This window comes from Ambystoma mexicanum, chromosome 6q (genome assembly GCF_040938575.1).
Source record: "Ambystoma mexicanum isolate Mex_15411 chromosome 6q, UKY_AmexF1_1, whole genome shotgun sequence".
NCBI classification, from domain to species: Eukaryota; Metazoa; Chordata; class Amphibia; order Caudata; family Ambystomatidae; genus Ambystoma; species Ambystoma mexicanum.
Window position 1 is genome coordinate 711854900 of NC_090937.1, and position 19354 is coordinate 711874253.

The 19354-nt window shown below is 49.8% G+C and overlaps 1 long non-coding RNA gene across 1 annotated transcript in view; it reads right to left on the reverse strand.

Moving 5' to 3' along the window:
• The window catches only part of LOC138516241 (uncharacterized), a 277955-nt gene that overhangs the window by 205249 nt on the left and 53352 nt on the right, over positions 1-19354 (reverse strand). Inside the window, exon 2 of the long non-coding RNA XR_011282254.1 lies at positions 2739-2869. This is a non-coding gene — a long non-coding RNA (uncharacterized lncRNA). The remainder of the gene's footprint in view (positions 1-2738; positions 2870-19354) is intronic.

The following is a 19354-nucleotide window of genomic DNA, read 5'->3' on the forward strand; positions in this document are numbered from 1 at the left end:
ACATATGCCAACACAAATAAAATAAATAATAAAAGAGCAAGGGAATAAAACAAGTACCCCAAAATGGCAAAGGCCCTTTTAAATTTGAGATGATGGACATCACACATAAAAATGAAATACATGATTTGAAAAAGCACGTGAGTCATCATTAAAGGGATGGTCTAGTAAACATTTTTATTTAAAAAATAGATAGGCAACATAAAAAAAAAAATACTAGCATTCTCCGTTTTAAAACTTCCTATGTAAAATTTTGAGCTATTCAAGCTCAAAATTCGCAAAAGCAAGCACATGGGCGCATCCATTTTGTGAAATGGAGGCCCTCCTGTGCTGGCTTTTGCTTTTGCGGCACTAATGAAGGAAAAGCCAGCCAGCTGTAGTAAACAAAGGCTACCGCTGGGTGGCTTTCCCTTCATTAGTGCTGTAGGCGGAGGACGGGGACCGGAGACCAGAGCAGGAAAGCTGCAGCTGAATCTCGGTAAGTGCTATTTATTTATTTTTAAAAAATAAGCACTATCTGTGGTTTTTTTTCTAAGTTTTCCGGGCTGGAGGAGCCCGGAAAACTTAGAAATAAAACCGCAGCTTTAAAAACGTTGTATTTATGTTTGCGGTCGCTTTTGAAGCGACCGCAAACATAAATACAATGTTATTGTGTTGGAAAACGCTGCGGTTTGTCTTTCCAAGTTTCTCAGGCTCCTCCGGCTCGGAGGAGCCTGAGAAACTTGGAAAGAAAAACCGCAGCGTTTTCCAACACAACCGCGGGTGTTTCTGCCTGCTGTGGCTATCACTTTGGGTCTCCGGTGCTCCCAGGGGAGCACCGGAGACCCAAAGTGAAAGCCACAGCAGGCAGAAACACACGCGGTTATGTTTACATGCCGCGTAGTGTTTCTACCTGCAGCTGATTTCCCATTTGGGGCTCTCGGGCTCCCCGCGGGGAGCCCGAGAGACCCAAATGGGAAATGCTAAATGCTGCGTTGTCTGCCTAAATCTGCTTTCCCATTTGGGGCTCTCGGGCTCCCCGGAGCCCGAGAGCCCCAAATGGGAAAGCAGATTTAGGCTTCAACAATGCGGTTGTTTTCCGCAATGCCGCGTTGTTTCTGCCTCAATCTGCTTTCCCATTTGGGGCTCTCGGGCTCCCCGTGGGGAGGCCGAGAGCCCCAAATGGGAAAGCAGATTCACGCAGAAACAACGCGGTTGTGTTGGAAAACGCTGCGGTTTTTCTTTCCGAGTTTCTCAGGCTCCTCCGAGCCAGAGGAGCCTGAGAAACTTGGAAAGAAAAACCGCAGCGTTTTCCAACACAATAACGTTGTATTTATGTTTGCGGTTGCTTCAAAAGCGACCGCAAACATAAATACAACGTTTTTAAAGCTGCGGTTTTATTTCTAAGTTTTCCGGGCTCCTCCAGCCCGGAAAACTTAGAAAAAAAAACGCAGCTAGTGCTTATTTTTTTTAAAAAAATGAATAGCACTTACCCAGATTCAGCTGCAGCTTTCCTGCTCTGGTCTCCGGTCCCCGTCCTCCGCCTACAGCACTAATGAAGGGAAAGCCACCCAGCGGTAGCCTTTGTTTACTACAGCTGGCTGGCTTTTCCTTCATTAGTGCCGCAAAAGCAAAAGCCAGCACAGGAGGGCCTCCATTTCACAAAATGGATGCGCCCATGTGCTTGCTTTTGCGAATTTTGAGCTTGAATAGCTCAAAATTTTACATAGGAAGTTTTAAAACGGAGAATGCTAGTATTTTTTTTTATGTTGCCTATCTATTTTTTAAATAACATTTTTTACTAGACCATCCCTTTAATCCTTTGGAAAGTTTCCATCTTGGTAGACGAAGTTATAGAGGTAATCCCAAAATGCACATATCCCATTCAAAATCCTATAGGGAATTTTCACTTTTTACTAAAGAAAAAAATTGACAGATTTGTTCAAAAACTTTGCAAGGAGCTCAGGTCTCTGCCAATGTGAGTGATTTGCTTTGGTTTGGCGAAAACCCATCCACCAGCATTTTTAAAAAATTCAGAGCATTTTGACTTATGTACATTTTGATAGTTAAACTCCACAGATCCTCCAATTTGAACAAAACATGTATTGGTTAGAGAGGACATCATTCTATTTGATTGGCTGGGACCAGACCCGTTGATACAAATGGCTATTCGCTGGGAGGGGACTAAGTGTGAAGGTGGATTCTGATTGGCTGAGATCATATTAAAAACCTTGAAGTGCCGGCCATCTTGGATTTGTGGGTCCGGTATCAAAAAGTACCAAAAAATTTTGAAAAGGGCTCTATAGGGCACTTGTGCTAACCCCAGGGTAGATGCAGAAAAACAGTAATTTTGGGCTATGAGAACTGCAGTTCCTGACCAGATCCATGGTTGCTGGCCAGTGTACAAAATGTCTGAGTTGTGGTATATAGGGGCTGTTTGAGGTCAGTTAGTGGGGTGATGGTATTTGATGAATCATTGTGGATTTTGGTTTTCAGAAGAACTTTTCTCGTGGTATCGACAGACCTTCCGCAGACTCGCAGATCCTGTATAAAGAGTGCACTCAAAGTTGTTTAAAAAATTACCAGCGTTCTAATACTTATGTTGGCCCTAGGGTGTTTGAAGACATGTCGCATAGGGTTTGGATATGGCCTTTTTTCCAAAAACAGTACAATGATATTTGGCTGAGGAAACTGAGGATTCCGCACAGATTTGTGGATTGTGGCAGATATCTGTGGTTTCAGAACACATATTGCACGTTTACCTTATTTGGATGATTTCAAACAAAGAGGCTGTCAACAACCAATGAAAGTCTTGCTCTAGTCCCCTGACATGCCCACTACAGATGAATATTTCATATGCTGCTCAGCATCCATCTGATGAGACTGCACCTGTCTGAAGAAAAAGAAAGGGTTTTATTTTCTCAGAAAGAAAACCTTTGAGTGCTGATTTTCCGAAAGATTTTGAAAGACACTTTATCAACACCCAATCAAGTAAAAATTCAAGGATTCAGTTAGGTATTTCAGATATTTTGTTAGATTTGACAACTTGACTGACGATGGACTGGAGGAAGGCCAGACTGAGGGGAACCCGAAAAGAAAAAAACAAAAGAAAGGAATAAAGAAAGGAGGAAAGAAAGGAAGGAAAGAAAGAAAGAAAGAAAGAAAGAAAGAAAGAAAGAAAGAAAGAAAGAAAGAAAGAAAGAAAGAAAGAAAGAAACAAAGAAAGAAAAAGAAAGAAAGAAAGAAGCAGTCAAAGAAAGGTAGAAAGACATGAAGGAAGAATGAAAGAACGAAAGAAAGAAAACAGTGAAAGAATGAAAGAAACAACAGAAATAAAGTCAGGAATAAAGAAAGAAAGAACGAAAACACAATGGACGAAAGATATAAAGAAAGACGGGAAGGAAGGAAGGAAGGAAGGACGAAAAGAAAAAGCAGAGAAAGAAAGAAAATAAAAAGGAAGGAAAGAAAAAAGAAAGAACTCGGAATGAAGAAAGAAAGAAAGAAAGAAAGAAAGAAAGAAAAAAAGAAAGGAAGAAAGAAAGAAAGAAAGAAAGAAAGAAAGAAAGAAAGAAAGAAAGAAAGAAAGAAAGAAAGAAAGAAAGAAAGAAAGAAAGAAAGAAAGAAAGAAAGAAAGAAAGAAAGAACTCGCCTCCCTCTTTCCCCACCACACTGGAATAAATGACATCGCAGTAGAGCAAACGAAGCGCACTGCACAAGTTTCCAAGGCGGGTGGAGAGGAAGTGTCCCTCCCAACATGTATTTGAAGGGAGGATGCTGCCTCTCCCTCCACCCCCGCAATCAGAAACGCGTTTTTTTTCTCATTTTGTGGATTCTTTGTTTAGAAATCCTGCAGCGCTGCCACGACACCGGCTTCCTGTCCAGCATTTCACCCATTTCCTCTCCGAGAATTCATACAAGTCACCAGAGAACGGCTGGCCCAGCCAATGCAGAGTCAGCACAGCAGCAGGCCAGCGCGCCCCCAGCCGCATGCACCAATTGTCTGTAATGTATTAAAATACTCAAAGTGTTTGAAGGAAACAAAACCCTTTGAAATATGCCGTTGTTTGCAATTGTAAAAATGTATTGTGCAGTGACCGTGTTATGCTTGGGGGCTGTAGCATCAAACATAGTAAAGGACCTATTTTAATTTAAAAATAGCGCCTCCCTACGACATAACATACACTACTGAGGAGGATGGGGCCTGCTCTGGGGCCTGGCGTGGTTGAGGCCTCCCTTCAAACTCCGACCTCTGGTGGGAGTTGATGCCATCCTCCTCCCCTCCCTTCCATCTGCCTATACACTACTGAGGAGGATGGGACCTGCTCTGGGGCCTGGCGTGGTTGAGGCCTCCCTTCAAACTCCAACCTCTGGTGGGAGTTGATGCCATCCTCCTCCCCTCCCTTCCACCTGCCTTTGTCCATGCTCCACGCCCCTCCCGAAGTCCCTCTTTTTCTCTTCGTCCTTTCCATGGCGAGCCGAGTTTCTGCCGAGCCTGACTGAAGTGACAAAATACAAATACTATGGACAAGACAACATTTAAAGGCATAAGTGTTAAATGTCACCACTACCTGTCAAACCATTTACACTACATAAGAAATAAAAGTGAACAGCACTGGTGGAACAGAACGGCCAGTCACTTTCACCACTGTTGCATTTGTGTACTCTGGGGCCCATCAAGTATTTCCATTTTAATTTTGTTCCATGCCAAACCATGGTTTTTTTTTTTAAACTAGGGCATCATTATCATGCTTATCTGGTTGCTTAATCTGGTTTAAAAAAATTTTTTTTTTTTTACCAAGATCACTCAACAACACAGTGTCAGTCCTAATAAGCGCCTCAGTCTGTCAATGCAAATCATAGTTAGGATCTCAGCTTTGGTGTGCCCTTTGCAAAAATAATTTCCCAATTATACAAATGCTTAATAATCTACTGCAAGGCAGCAGGCCTTCCTGCTCTGCACTGTGGGTCCAGGACACCTGGCTGAAATCATGCGGGCAGTAGACCTTCCTGCTCTGCAATGCAGGGCTGGGAGACCTGACTGAAATCATGCATGGCGGTAGAACTCCCTGCTCTGCAATGGAGGACCAGGAGACATGTCTGAAATCATGCATGGAGGTAGACCACCTTGCTCTGCATTAGTGGACCAGCAGACCTGACTGAAATCATGCATGGAGGTAGAACTTCCTGCTCTGCACTGGATTACCAGGAGACCTGACTGAAATCATGCATGGTGGCACTGGCAGACCTTCCAGCTCTGCACTGGAGGACCAGGAGACCTGACTGAAATCATGCATGGAGGTAGACCTTCTTGCTCTGCACTCACTGGAGGATCAGGAGACCTGACTGAAATCATGCATTTGGCACTGGCAGACCTTCCACCTCTGCACTGGAGGACCAGGAGATCTGACTGAAATCATGCATGGGGGTAGACCTTCTTGCTCTGCATTGGAGGACCAGAAGACCTGACTGAAATCATGCATGGTGGTGGAACATCCAGCTCTGCACTGGAGGAATAGGAGACCTGACTGAAATCATGCAAGGAGGTAGACCTCCTTGCTCTGCACTTGAGGACCAGCAGACCTGACTAAAACCATGCATGGAGGTACTGGCAGACCTTCCAGCTCTTCACTGGAGCACCAGGGGGCCTGACTGAAATCAAGCATGGAGGTAGACCTTCTTGCTTTGCACTGGAGGACCAAGAGACCTGACTGAAATCATGCATGGGGCACTGGCAGACCTTTTTATTCTGCACTGGAGGATGGGGAGACTTGCCGAAATCGTGCATGGAGGTAGAACTTCCTGCCATGCACTGGAGGACCAGGAGACCTGACTGAAATCATGCATGGAGGCACTAGCAGACCTTCTTGCTCTGCACTGGAGGACCAGCCGGTAGACCTGACTGAAATCATGCATGGCGGCACTGGCAGACCTTCCAGCTCTGCACTGGAAGACCAGGAGACCTGACTGAAATCATGCATGGAGGTAGAACTCCCTGCTCTGCACTGGAGGACTAGGACACCTGACTCAAATCATGCATGGCAGTAGACCTTCCTGCTCTGCAATGCAGGTCCTGGAGACATGACTGAAATCATGCATGGAGGTAGAACTCCCTGCTCTGCACTTGTGGACTAGGACACCTGACTGATATCATGCATGGAGGTAGAACTCCCTGCTCTGCACTGGAGAACTAGGACACCTGACTGAAATCATGCATGGAGGCACTAGCAGACCTTCTTGCTCTGCACTGGAGGACCAGCCGGTAGACCTGACTGAAATCATGCATGGCGGCACTGGCAGACCTTCCAGCTCTGCACTGGAAGACCAGGAGACCTGACTGAAATCATGCATGGAGGTAGAACTCCCTGCTCTGCACTGGAGGACTAGGACACCAGACTGAAATCATGCATGGAGGTAGAACTCCCTGCTCTGCACTGGAGGACTAGGACACCTGACTCAAATCATGCATGGCAGTAGACCTTCCTGCTCTGCAATGCAGGTCCAGGAGACCTGACTGAAATCATGCATGGAGATAGAAATCCCTGCTCTGCACTGGAGGAACAGGAGACATGACTGAAATCATGCATGGCGGCACTGGCAGACCTTCCAGCTTTGTACTCGAGGACCAGGAGCCTGACTGAAATCAAGAAGGGAGGTAGGCCTTCTTGCTCTGCATTGGAGGACCAGGAGACCTGGCTGAAATCATGCATGGATGTAGAAGGACCTGCTCTGCACTGGAGGACCAGGAGACCTGACTGAAACCATGCATGGAGGCACTGGCAGACCTTCTTGCTCTGCACTGGAGGACCAGCCGGGAGACCTGACTGAAATCATCCATGGCAGTAGACCTTCCTGCTCTGCAATTTAGGGCCAGGAGACCAGACTGAAATCATGCATAGCGGCACTGGCAGACCTTCTTGCTCTGCATTGGAGGACCGGAAGACCTGACTGAAATCATGCATGGAGGTAGAACTTCCTGCTTTGCACTGGATTACCAGGAGACCTGACTGAAATCATGCATGGTGGCACTGGCAGACCTTCCAGCTTTGTACTGGAGGACCAAGAGACCTGACTGAAATCATGCATGGAGGCAGAACATCCTGTTCTGCACTGGAGGACCAGGAGACCGGAATGAAATCATGCAAGGAGGTAGACCTCTTTGCTCTGCACTGGAGGACCAGCAGACCTGACTAAAACCATGCATGGTGGTGGAACATCCAGCTTTGCACTGGAGGACCAGGAGACCTGACTGAAATCATGCAAGGAGGTACACCTCCTTGCTCTGCACTTGAGGACCAGCAGACCTGACTAAAACCATGCATGGTGGTGGAATGTCCAGCTCTGCACTGGAGGACCAGGAGACCTGACTGAAACCATGCTTGGAGGCACTGGCAGACCTTCCAGCTCTTCACTGGAGTACCAGGGGGCCTGACTGAAATCATCCATGGCAGTAGACCCTCCTGCTCTGCAATTTAGGGCGAGGAGACCAGACTGAAATCATGCATAGCGGCACTGGCAGACCTTCCAGCTCTGTACTGGAAGACCAGGAGACCTGACTGAAATCATGCATGGCGGTAGATACCCCTGCTCTGCACTGGAGGACCAGCAGACCTGATTGAAATCATGCATGGAGGTAGCACTCCCTGGTCTGCACTGGAGGCCTAGGACACCTAACTGAAATCAGGCATGGAAGTAGACCTCCCTGCTCTGCATTGCAGGTCCAGGGGACCTGGCTGAAATCATGCATGGAGGTAGAACTCCCTGCTCTACACTGGAGGACCATTAGACCTGAATGAAATAATGCATGGGGCACTGGCAGACCTTTTTATTCTGCACTGGAGGATGGGGAGACTTGCCGAAATCATGCATGGAGGTAGAACTTCCTGCCATGCACTGGAGGACCAGGAGACCTGACTGAAATCATGCATGGAGGCACTATCAGACCTTCTTGCTCTGCACTGGAGGACCAGCCGGTAGACCTGACTGAAATCATGCATGGCGGCACTGGCAGACCTTCCAGCTCTGCACTGGAAGACCAGGAGACCTGACTGAAATCATGCATGGAGGTAGAACTCCCTGCTCTGCACTGGAGGACTAGGACACCAGACTGAAATCATGCATGGAGGTAGAACTCCCTGCTCTGCACTGGAGGACTAGGACACCTGACTGATATCATGCATGGAGGTAGAACTCCCTGCTTTGCACTGGAGAACTAGGACACCTGACTGAAATCCTGCATGGAGGCACTAGCAGACCTTCTTGCTCTGCACTGGAGGACCAGCCGGTAGACCTGACTGAAATCATGCATGGCGGCACTGGCAGACCTTCCAGCTCTGCACTGGAAGACCAGGATACCTGACTGAAATCATGCATGGAGGTAGAACTCCCTGCTCTGCACTGGAGGACTAGGACACCAGACTGAAATCATGCATGGAGGTAGAACTCCCTGCTCTGCACTGGAGGACTAGGACACCTGACTCAAATCATGCATGGCAGTAGACCTTCCTGCTCTGCAATGCAGGTCCAGGAGACCTGACTGAAATCATGCATGGAGGTAGAAATCCCTGCTCTGCACTGGAGGAACAGGAGACATGACTGAAATCATGCATGGCGGCACTGGCAGACCTTCCAGCTTTGTACTTGAGGACCAGGAGCCTGACTGAAATCAAGAAGGGAGGTAGGCCTTCTTGCTCTGCATTGGAGGACCGGGAGACCTGGCTGAAATCATGCATGGATGTAGAAGGACCTGCTCTGCACTGGAGGACCAGGAGACCTGACTGAAACCATGCATGGAGGCACTGGCAGACCTTCTTGCTCTGCACTGGAGGACCAGCCGGGAGACCTGACTGAAATCATCCATGGCAGTAGACCTTCCTGCTCTGCAATTTAGGGCCAGGAGACCAGACTGAAATCATGCATAGCGGCACTGGCAGACCTTCCAGCTCTGCACTGGAAGACCAGGAGATTTGACTGAAATCATGCATGGGGGTAGACCTTCTTGCTCTGCATTGGAGGACCAGAAGACCTGACTGAAATCATGCATGGAGGTAGAACTTCCTGCTCTGCACTGGATTACCAGGAGACCTGACTGAAATCATGCATGGTGGCACTGGCAGACCTTCCAGCTTTGTACTGGAGGACCAAGAGACCTGACTGAAATCATGCATGGAGGCAGAACATCCTGTTCTGCACTGGAGGACCAGGAGACCTGAATGAAATCATGCAAGGAGGTAGACCTCTTTGCTCTGCACTGGAGGACCAGCAGACCTGACTAAAACCATGCATGGTGGTGGAACGTCCAGCTCTGCACTGGAGGACCAGGAGACCTGACTGAAATCATGCAAGGAGGTACACCTCCTTGCTCTGCACTTGAGCACCAGCAGACCTGACTAAAACCATGCATGGTGGTGGAATGTCCAGCTCTGCACTGGAGGACCAGGAGACCTGACTGAAACCATGCTTGGAGGCACTGGCAGACCTTCCAGCTCTTCACTGGAGTACCAGGGGGCCTGACTGAAATCATCCATGGCAGTAGACCCTCCTGCTCTGCAATTTAGGGCCAGGAGACCAGACTGAAATCATGCATAGCGGCACTGGCAGACCTTCCAGCTCTGTACTGGAAGACCAGGCGACCTGACTGAAATAATGCATGGCGGTAGAAACCCCGGCTCTGCACTTGAGGACCAGCAGACCTGATTGATATCATGCATGGAGGTAGCACTCCCTGGTCTGCACTGGAGGACTAGGACACCTGACTGAAATCAGGCATGGAAGTAGACCTTCCTGCTCTGCATTGCAGGTCCAGGGGACCTGGCTGAAATCATGCATGTAGGTAGAACTCCCTGCTCTACACTGGAGGACCATTAGACCTGACTGAAATAATGCATGGGGCACTGGCAGACCTTTTTGTTCTGCACTGGAGGATGGGGAGACTTGCCGAAATCGTGCATGGAGGTAGAACTTCCTGCCATGCACTAGAGGACCAGGAGACCTGACTGAAATCATGCATGGAGGCACTAGCAGACCTTCTTGCTCTGCACTGGAGGACCAGACGGTAGACCTGACTGAAATCATGCATGGCGGCACTGGTAGACCTTCCAGCTCTGCACTGGAAGACCAGGAGACCTGACTGAAATCATGCATGGAGGTAGAACTCCCTGCTCTGCACTGGAGGACTAGGACACCAGACTGAAATCATGCATGGAGGTAGAACTCCCTGCTCTGCACTGGAGGACTAGGACACCTGACTCAAATCATGCATGGCAGTAGACCTTCCTGCTCTGCAATGCAGGTCCTGGAGACATGACTGAAATCATGCATGGAGGTACAACTCCCTGCTCTGCACTGGTGGACTAGGACACCTGACTGATATCATGCATGGAGGTAGAACTCCCTGCTCTGCACTGGAGAACTAGGACACCTGACTGAAATCATGCATGGAGGCACTAGCAGACCTTCTTGCTCTGCACTGGAGGACCAGCCGGTAGACCTGACTGAAATCATGCTTGGCGGCACTGGCAGACCTTCCAGCTCTGCACTGAAAGACCAGGAGACCTGACTGAAATCATGCATGGAGGTAGAACTCCCTGCTCTGCACTGGAGGACTAGGACACCAGACTGAAATCATGCATGGAGGTAGAACTCCCTGCTCTGCACTGGAGGACTAGGACACCTGACTCAAATCATGCATGGCAGTAGACCTTCCTGCTCTGCAATGCAGGTCCAGGAGACCTGACTGAAATCATGCATGGAGGTAGAAATCCCTGCTCTGCACTGGAGGAACAGGAGACATGACTGAAATCATGCATGGCGGCACTGGCAGACCTTCCAGCTTTGTACTTGAGGACCAGGAGCCTGACTGAAATCAAGAAGGGAGGTAGGCCTTCTTGCTCTGCATTGGAGGACCAGGAGACCTGGCTGAAATCATGCATGGAGGTAGAAGGACCTGCTCTGCACTGGAGGACCAGGAGACCTGACTGAAACCATGCATGGAGGCACTGGCAGACCTTCTTGCTCTGCACTGGAGGACCAGCCGGGAGACCTGACTGAAATCATCCATGGCAGTAGACCTTCCTGCTCTGCAATTTAGGGCCAGAAGACCAGACTGAAATCATGCATAGCGGTACTGGCAGACCTTCCAGCTCTGCACTGGAAGACCAGGAGATCTGACTGAAATCATGCATGGGGGTAGACCTTCTTGCTCTGCATTGGAGGACAAGAAGACCTGACTGAAATCATGCATGGAGGTAGAACTTCCTGCTCTGCACTGGATTACCAGGAGACCTGACTGAAATCATGCATGGTGGCACTGGCAGACCTTCCAGCTTTGTACTGGAGGACCAAGAGACCTGACTGAAATCATGCATGGAGGCAGAACATCCTGCTCTGCACTGGAGGACCAGGAGACCTGACTGAAATCATGCATGGTGGTGGAACGTCCAGCTCTGCAGTGGAGGACCAGGAGACCTGACTGAAATCATGCAAGGAGGTACACCTCCTTGCTCTGCACTTGAGGACCAGCAGACCTGACTAAAACCATGCATGGTGGTGGAATGTCCAGCTCTGCACTGAAGGACCAGGAGACCTGACTGAAACCATGCATGGAGGCACTGGCAGACCTTCCAGCTCTTCACTGGAGTACCAGGGGGCCTGACTGAAATCATCCATGGCAGTAGACCCTCCTGCTCTGCAATTTAGGGCCAGGAGACCAGACTGAAATCATGCATAGCGGCACTGGCAGACCTTCCAGCTCTGTACTGGAGGACCAGGAGACCTGACTGAAATCATGCATGGCGGTAGAAACCCCTGCTCTGCACTGGAGGACCAGCAGACCTGACTGAAATCATGCATGGAGGTAGCACTCCCTGGTCTGCACTGGAGGACTAGGACACCTGACTGAAATCATGCATGGAAGTAGACCTTCCTGCTCCGCATTGCAGGTCCAGGGGACCTGGCTGAAATAATGCATGGAGGTAGAACTCCCTGCTCTACACTGGAGGACCATTAGACCTGACTGAAATCATCCATGGAGGTAGGCCATCTTGGTCTGCACTGGTGGACCAGGAGACCTGGCTGAAATCATGCATGGAGGTAGAACTTCCTTCTCTGCACTGGAGGACCAGGAGACCTGACTGAAATCATGCATGGAGGCACTAGCAGACCTTCTTGCTCTGCACCAGACGACCAGCCGGGAGACCTGACTGAAATCATGCAAGGCAGTAGACCTTCCTGCTCTGCAATTTAAGGCCAGGAGACCTGACTGAAATCATGCACGGCGGAACTGGCAGACCTTCCAGCTCCGCACTGGAGGACCAGGAGAACTGACTGAAAACATGCATGGCAGTAGACCTTCCTGCTCTGCAAGGCAGGTCCATGAGACCTGACTGAAATCATGCATGACGGCACTGGCAGACCTTCGGGCTCTGCAATGGAGGACCAGGAGAACTGGCTGAAATAATGCATGGAGGTCGAACTTCTTGCTCTACACTGGAGGGCCAGGAGATCTTACTGAAATCATGCATGTAGCACTTTCAGACCTTACAGCACTTCACTAGAGGACCAGGAGACCTGGCTGAAATCATACATGCAGGATCTGCACTGGAGGACCAGGAGGCCTTACTGAAATCATGCATGTGGCACTGACAGACCTTCCAGCTCTGCACTGGAGGACCCGGTGACCTGACTGACATCATGCATGGAGGTAGACCACCTTGCTCTGCACTGGAGGACAAGCAGACCTGACTGAAATCATGTATTGAGGGAGAACTTCCTGCTCTGCACTGGAGTACCAGGAGACCTGTCTGAAATCATGCATGGAGGTAGAACGTCCAGCTCTGCACTGGAGGACCAGGAGACCTGACTGAAATCATGCATGGAGGTAGACCTTCTTGCTCTGCACTGGAGGACCAGAAGACCTGACTGAAATCATGCATGGAGGCACTGACAGACCTTCCAGCTCTGCACTGGAGGACCAGCCAGGAGACCTGACTGAAATCATGCATGGCAGTAAACCTTCTTGCTCTGCAATGCAGGGCCAGGAGAACTGACTGAAATCATGCATGGTGACACTAGCAGACCATCTTGCTCTGCATGGAACGACCAGGAGAGCTGACTGAAATCATGCATGGACCGACCTGCTCTGCACTGGATAACTGGTAGACCGGACAGAAATCATACACGCTGGCAGACTTTCCTGCTCTGCATTGGAGGACCAGGGGACCTGACTGAAATCATGCATGGAGGTGGATCTTCCTGCTATGCAATGGATGACTAGGTGACACCACAGGACTCATGCATGGCAGCAGACATTCCTGCTCTGCACCGGAGGTCCAGGCGACCTCACTGGAATCATGCATGGCAGGAGACCGACTGGAATCATGAATGGTGGCAAAACCTCCTACTTTGCACTGGGGGCCCCAAATGAAATAATGCATGGTTACAGACCTTCCTGCTCTGCACTGGAGGACCAGGAGACCTGGCTGAAATCATACATGGAGGAAGAATTCCTGCTCTGCACTGGAAGACCAGGAGACCTGACTGAAATCATTCATGGAGGCACTGGCAGACCTTCTTGCTCTGCACCAGAGGACCAGCCGGGAGACCTGACTGAAATCATGCATGGCAGTAGACCTTCCTGCTCAGCAATTTAGGGCCAGGAGACAAGACTGAAATCATGCATGGCGGCACTGGAAGACCTTCCAGCTCTGCACTGGAGGACCAGGAGACCTGTATGAAATCATGCATGGCAGTAGACCTTCCTGCTCTGCAATGCAGGACCATGAGACCTGACTGAAATCATGCATGGCGGCACTGGCAGACCTTCTGGCTCTGCACTGGAGGACCAGGAGACCTGGCTGAAATCATGCACAGAGTTAGACCATCTTGCTCTACACTGGAGGACCAGGAGACCTTACTGAAATCATACATGGAGGATATTCACTGGAGGACCAGTAGGCCTTACTGAAATCATGCATGTGGCACTGGCAGACCTTCCAGCTCTGCACTGGAGGACCAGGCGACCTGACTGAGATCATGCATGGAGGTAGACCACCTTGCTCTGCACTGGAGGACCAGCAGACCTGACTGAAATCATGCATGACAGCACCGACAGACCTTTCAGCTCTGCAATGGAGTACCAGGAGACCTATCTGAAATCATGCATGGAGGTAGACCTTCCTGCTCTGCACTGGAGGACCAGGAGACCTGACTGAAATCATGCATGGAGGTAGAACGTCCTGGTCTGCACTGGAGGACCAGGAGACCTGACTGAAATAATGTATGGAGGCACTGGCAGAACTTCCTGCTCTGCACTGGAGGACCAGGAGTCCTGACTGAAATCATGCATGGAAGCACTGACAGACCTTCCCGCTCTGCACTGGAGGACCAGAAGACCTGACTGAATTCAAGCCTAGAGGCACTGGCAGACCTTCCAGCTCTGCACTGGAGGACCAGGTGACCTGACTGACATCATGCATGGAGGTGGACCACCTTGCTCTGCACTGGAGGACCAGCAGACCTGACTGAAATTATGTATGGAGGGAGAACTTCCTGCTCTGCACTGGAGGACCAGGAGACCTGTCTGAAATAATGCATGGCGGCACCGGCAGACCTTTCAGCTCTGCACTGGAGTAGCAGGAGACCTGTCTGAAATCATGCATGGAGGTAGACCTTCCTGCTCTGCACCGGAGGACCAGGAGACCTGACTGAAATCAAGCATGGAGGTAGATCGTCCAGCTCTGCACTGGAGGACCAGGAGAACTGACTAAAATCATGCATGGAGATAGACCATCTTGCTCTGCACTGGAGGACCAGAAGACCTGACTGAAATCATGCATAGAGGTAGAACGTCCTGCTCTGCCCTGGAGGACCATGAGACCTGACTGAAATCATGCATGGAGGCACTGTCAGACCTTTCAGCTCTGCACTGGAGGACCAGAAGACCTGACTGAATTCAAGCCTGGAGGCACTGGCAGGCCTTCTTGCTCTGCACTGGAGGACCAGTCGGGAGACGTGACTGAAATCATGCATGGCAGTAGACCTTCCTGCTCTGCAATGCAGGGTCAGGAGACCTGACTGAAATCATGCATGGTGACACTAGCGGACCCTCTTCCTCTGCATGGAACGACCAGGACCTGACTGAGGTAGAACGTCCAGCTCTGCACTGGAGGACCAGGAGACCTGACTGAAATCATGCATGTAAAGGTTGGATAAAGGTGCACACCTAATTTTTATGGAGTTAAAAAGAACTTCAGATAGTGATCTTAAATCTTTAGGTGCGGGGGAGAAACTGTGGTCATGGCACAGAACCCCTACACTAAACAATGAAGAGAAAGAAGATTCAACCTAGGAATCCTCCTGTCCCCTGCACACTTTCAATTGTTTGGAAAAATCCAGTACTGTCATTTAATCAAAGAGTGGAAGAAATATTGTTTACAACAAAGTTAGGCAAACAAAGGTATTAAGAACCAAAAATGTTTTATATAGACAATGTGATTCGAACTTAAAAGATTGTTTACAAAAGAAGAAACAATGGACTATATTGTTGTGAATTATTGTTTTCTTTTTTCTAAAGAGTCCGCTTTTGGCCATATGAAGAAGAGGAAAGCATCCTCGAAACGCGTCGACGATTTAATCAGACTCCATCTTTTCTTAACTTCTGATGTTCATTGTTGATGCTACATTGTTTCCTCTTTTGTAAACAATCTTTTGAGTTCGAATCACATTGTCTATATGAAACATTTTTGGTTCTTAATACCTCGGTTTGCCTAACTTTGTTGTAAACAATATTTCATTCCACTCTTTGATTAAATGACAGTATTGGATTTTTCCGAACAATTGAAAGTGTGCAGGGGACAGGAGGATTCCTAGGTTGAATCTTCTTTCTCTTCATTGAAATCATGCATGTAGCACTGGCAGACCTTCCAGCTCTGCACTGGAGGACCAGGAACCTGGATGAAATCATACATGGATGATCTGCACTGGAGGACCAGGAGGCCTTACTGAAATCATACATGTGACACTTGCAGACCTTCCAGCTCTGTTATGGAGGACCAGGAGACCTGACTGACATTATGCATGGAGGTAGACCACCTTGCTCTGCACTGGAGGACCAGCAGACCTGACTGAAATCAAGCATGGCGGCACTGGAAGACCTTCCAGTTCCGCACTGGAGGACCAGGAGACCTGACTGAAATCATGCATGGCAGTAGACCTTCCCGCTCTGCAACACAGGTCAATGAGACCTGACTGAAATCATGCATGGCGGCACTGGCAGACCTTCCGGCTCTGCACTGGAGAACCAGGAGACCTCGCTGAAATCATGCATGGAGGTAGAACTTCTTGCTCTACACTGGAGGACCAGGAGACCTTACAGAAATCATGCATGTATCACTGCCAGACCTTCCAGCTCTGCACTGGAGGACCAGGCGACCTGACTGACATCATGCATGGAGGTAGACCACCTTCCTCTGCACTGGAGGACCAGGAGACCTGACTGAAATCATGCATGGCGGCACCGGCAGACCTTTCAGCTCTGCACTGGAGTACCAGGAGACCTGTCTGAAATCATGCCTGGAGGTAGACCTTCCTGCTCTGCACTGGAGGACCAGGAGCCCTCGCTGAAATCATGCAGGGAGGTAGAACGCCAAGTACTGCACTGGAGGACCAGGAGACGTGACTGAAATCACGCATGGAAGTAGAACATCCTGCTCTGCACTGGAGGACCAGGAGACCTGACTGAAATCATGTATGGAGGCACTGGCAGAACTTCCTACTCTGCACTGGAGGACCAGAAGACCTGACTGAATTCAGAAGACCTGACTGAATTCAAGCCTGGAGGAACTGGCAGACCTCCAGTTCTGCACTGGAGGACCAGGCGACCTGACTGACATCATGCATTGAGGTAGACCACCTTGCTCTGCACTGGAGCACCATCAAACCTGACTGAAATCATGTATGGAGGGAGAATTTCCTGCTCTGCACTGGAGGACCAGGAGACCTGACTGAAATCATGCATGGTGGTACCAGCAGACCTTTCAGCTCTGCACTGGAGTACCAGGAGACCTGACTGAAATAATGCATGGAGGTAGAACGTCCAGCTGTCCACTGGAGCACCAGGATACCTGACTGAAATCATGTATGGAGGTAGACCTTCTTGCTCTGCACTTGAGGACCAGAAGACCTGACTGAAATCATGCATGGAGGTAGAATGCCCTGCTCTGCACTGGAGGACCAAGATACCTGACTGGAATCATGTAAGGAGGCACTGGCAGAACTTCCTGCTCTGCACTGGAGGACCAGGAGACCTGACTGAAATCATGCATGGAGGCACTGACAGACCTTCCAGCTCTGCACTGGAGGACCAGAAGACCTGACTGAATTCAAGCCTGGAGGCACTGGCAGACCTTCTTGCTCTGCACTGGAGGATCAGCCAAGAGACATGACTGAAATCATGCATGGTAGTAGACATTCCTGCTCTACAATGCAGGGCCAGGAGATCTGACTGAAATCATGCATGGTGACACTAGCGGACCCTCTTGCTCTGCATGTAACGACCAGGAGAGCTGACTGAAATCATGCATGGACCGTCCTGCTCTGCACTGGATAACTGGTAGACCCAACAGAAATCATGCACGCTGGCAGAGTTTCCTGCTCTGCATTGGAGGACGAGGGGACCTGACTGAAATCATGCATGGAGGTGGATCTTCATGCTAAGCACTGGATGACTGGGTGACACGTCTGGACTCATGCATGGCAGCAGACCTTCCTGCTCTGCACCGGACGGCCAGGGGGCCTCACTGGAATCATGCATGGCAGGAGACCAGACTGGAATCATGAATGGTGGCAAAACTTCCTACTTTGCATTGGGGGGCCCAAATGAAATAATGCATGGCTACAGACCGTCCTGCTCTGCACTGGAGGAGCAGGAGACCTGACTGAAATCATGCATGGAACCTGACTGAAATCATGCATGTAGGTAGGCCTTCTTGGTCTGCACTGGAGGACCAGGAGACCTGGCTGAAATCATGCATGGCAGTAGACCTTCCTGCTCTGCAATTTAGGGCCAGGAGACCTGACTGAAATCATGCATGGCGGCACTGGAAGACCTTCCAGCTCCGCACTGGAGGACCAGGAGACCTGACTGAAATCATGCATGGCAGCACCGGCAGACCTTTCAGCTTTGCACTGGAGTACCAGGAGACCTGACTGAAATCATGCATGGAGGTAGACCTTCCTGCTCTGCACCGGAGGACCAGGAGACCTGACTGAGGTAGAACGTCCAGCTTTGCACTGGAGGACAAGGAGACTTGACTGAAATCATGCATGGAGATAGACCTTCTTGCTCTGCACTGGAAGGCCAGAAGCCCTGACTGAAATCATGCATGGAGGTAGAACGTCCTGTTCTGCACTGGAGGACCACGAGACCTGACTGAAATCATGTATGGAGGCACTGGCAGAACTTCCTGCTCTGCACTGGAGGACCAGGAGACCTGACTGAATTCAAGCATGGAGGCACTGGCGGACCTTCTTTCTCTGCACTGGAGGATCAGCCAGGAGACCTGACTGAAATCATGCATGGCAGTAGACCTTTCTGTTCTGCAATGCAGGGCCAGAAGACCTGACTGAAATCATGCATGGTGACACTAGCGGACCCTCTTGCTCTGCATGGAACGACCAGGAGAGCTGACTGAACTCATGCATGGACTGCCCTGCACTGGATAACTGGTAGACCCGACGGAAATCATGCACGCTGGCAGACTTTCCTGCTCTGCATTGGAGGACCAGTGGACCTGACTGAAATCATGCATGGAGGTGGACCTTCATGCTATGCACTGGATGGCTGGGTGACACAACTGGACTCATGCATCGCAGCAGACTTTCCTGCTCTTCACCGGAGGGCCAGGGACCTCACTGGAATCATACATGGCAGGAGTCCTGACTGGATTCATGAATGGTAGCAAAACCTCCTACTTTGCACTGGGGGCCCCAAATAAAACAATGCATGGTTACAGACCTTCCAGCTCTGAACTGGAGGACCAGGAGACTTGACTGAAATCATGCATGGAACCTGACTGAAATCATGCATGTAGGTAGGCCTTCTTGCTCTGCACTGGAGGACCAGGAGACCTGGCTGAAATCATGCATGGCAGTAGAACTTCCTGCTCTGCAATTTAGGGCCAGGAGACCTGACTGAAATCATGCATGGCGGCACTGGAAGACCTTCCAGCTCCGCACTAGAGGACCAGGAGACCTGACTGAAATCATGCATGGAGGTAGACGTTCCTGCTCTGCACCGGAGGACCAGGAGACCTGACTGAGGTAGAACGTCCAGCTTTGCACTGGAGGACAAGGAGGCTTGACTGAAATCATGCATGGTGACACT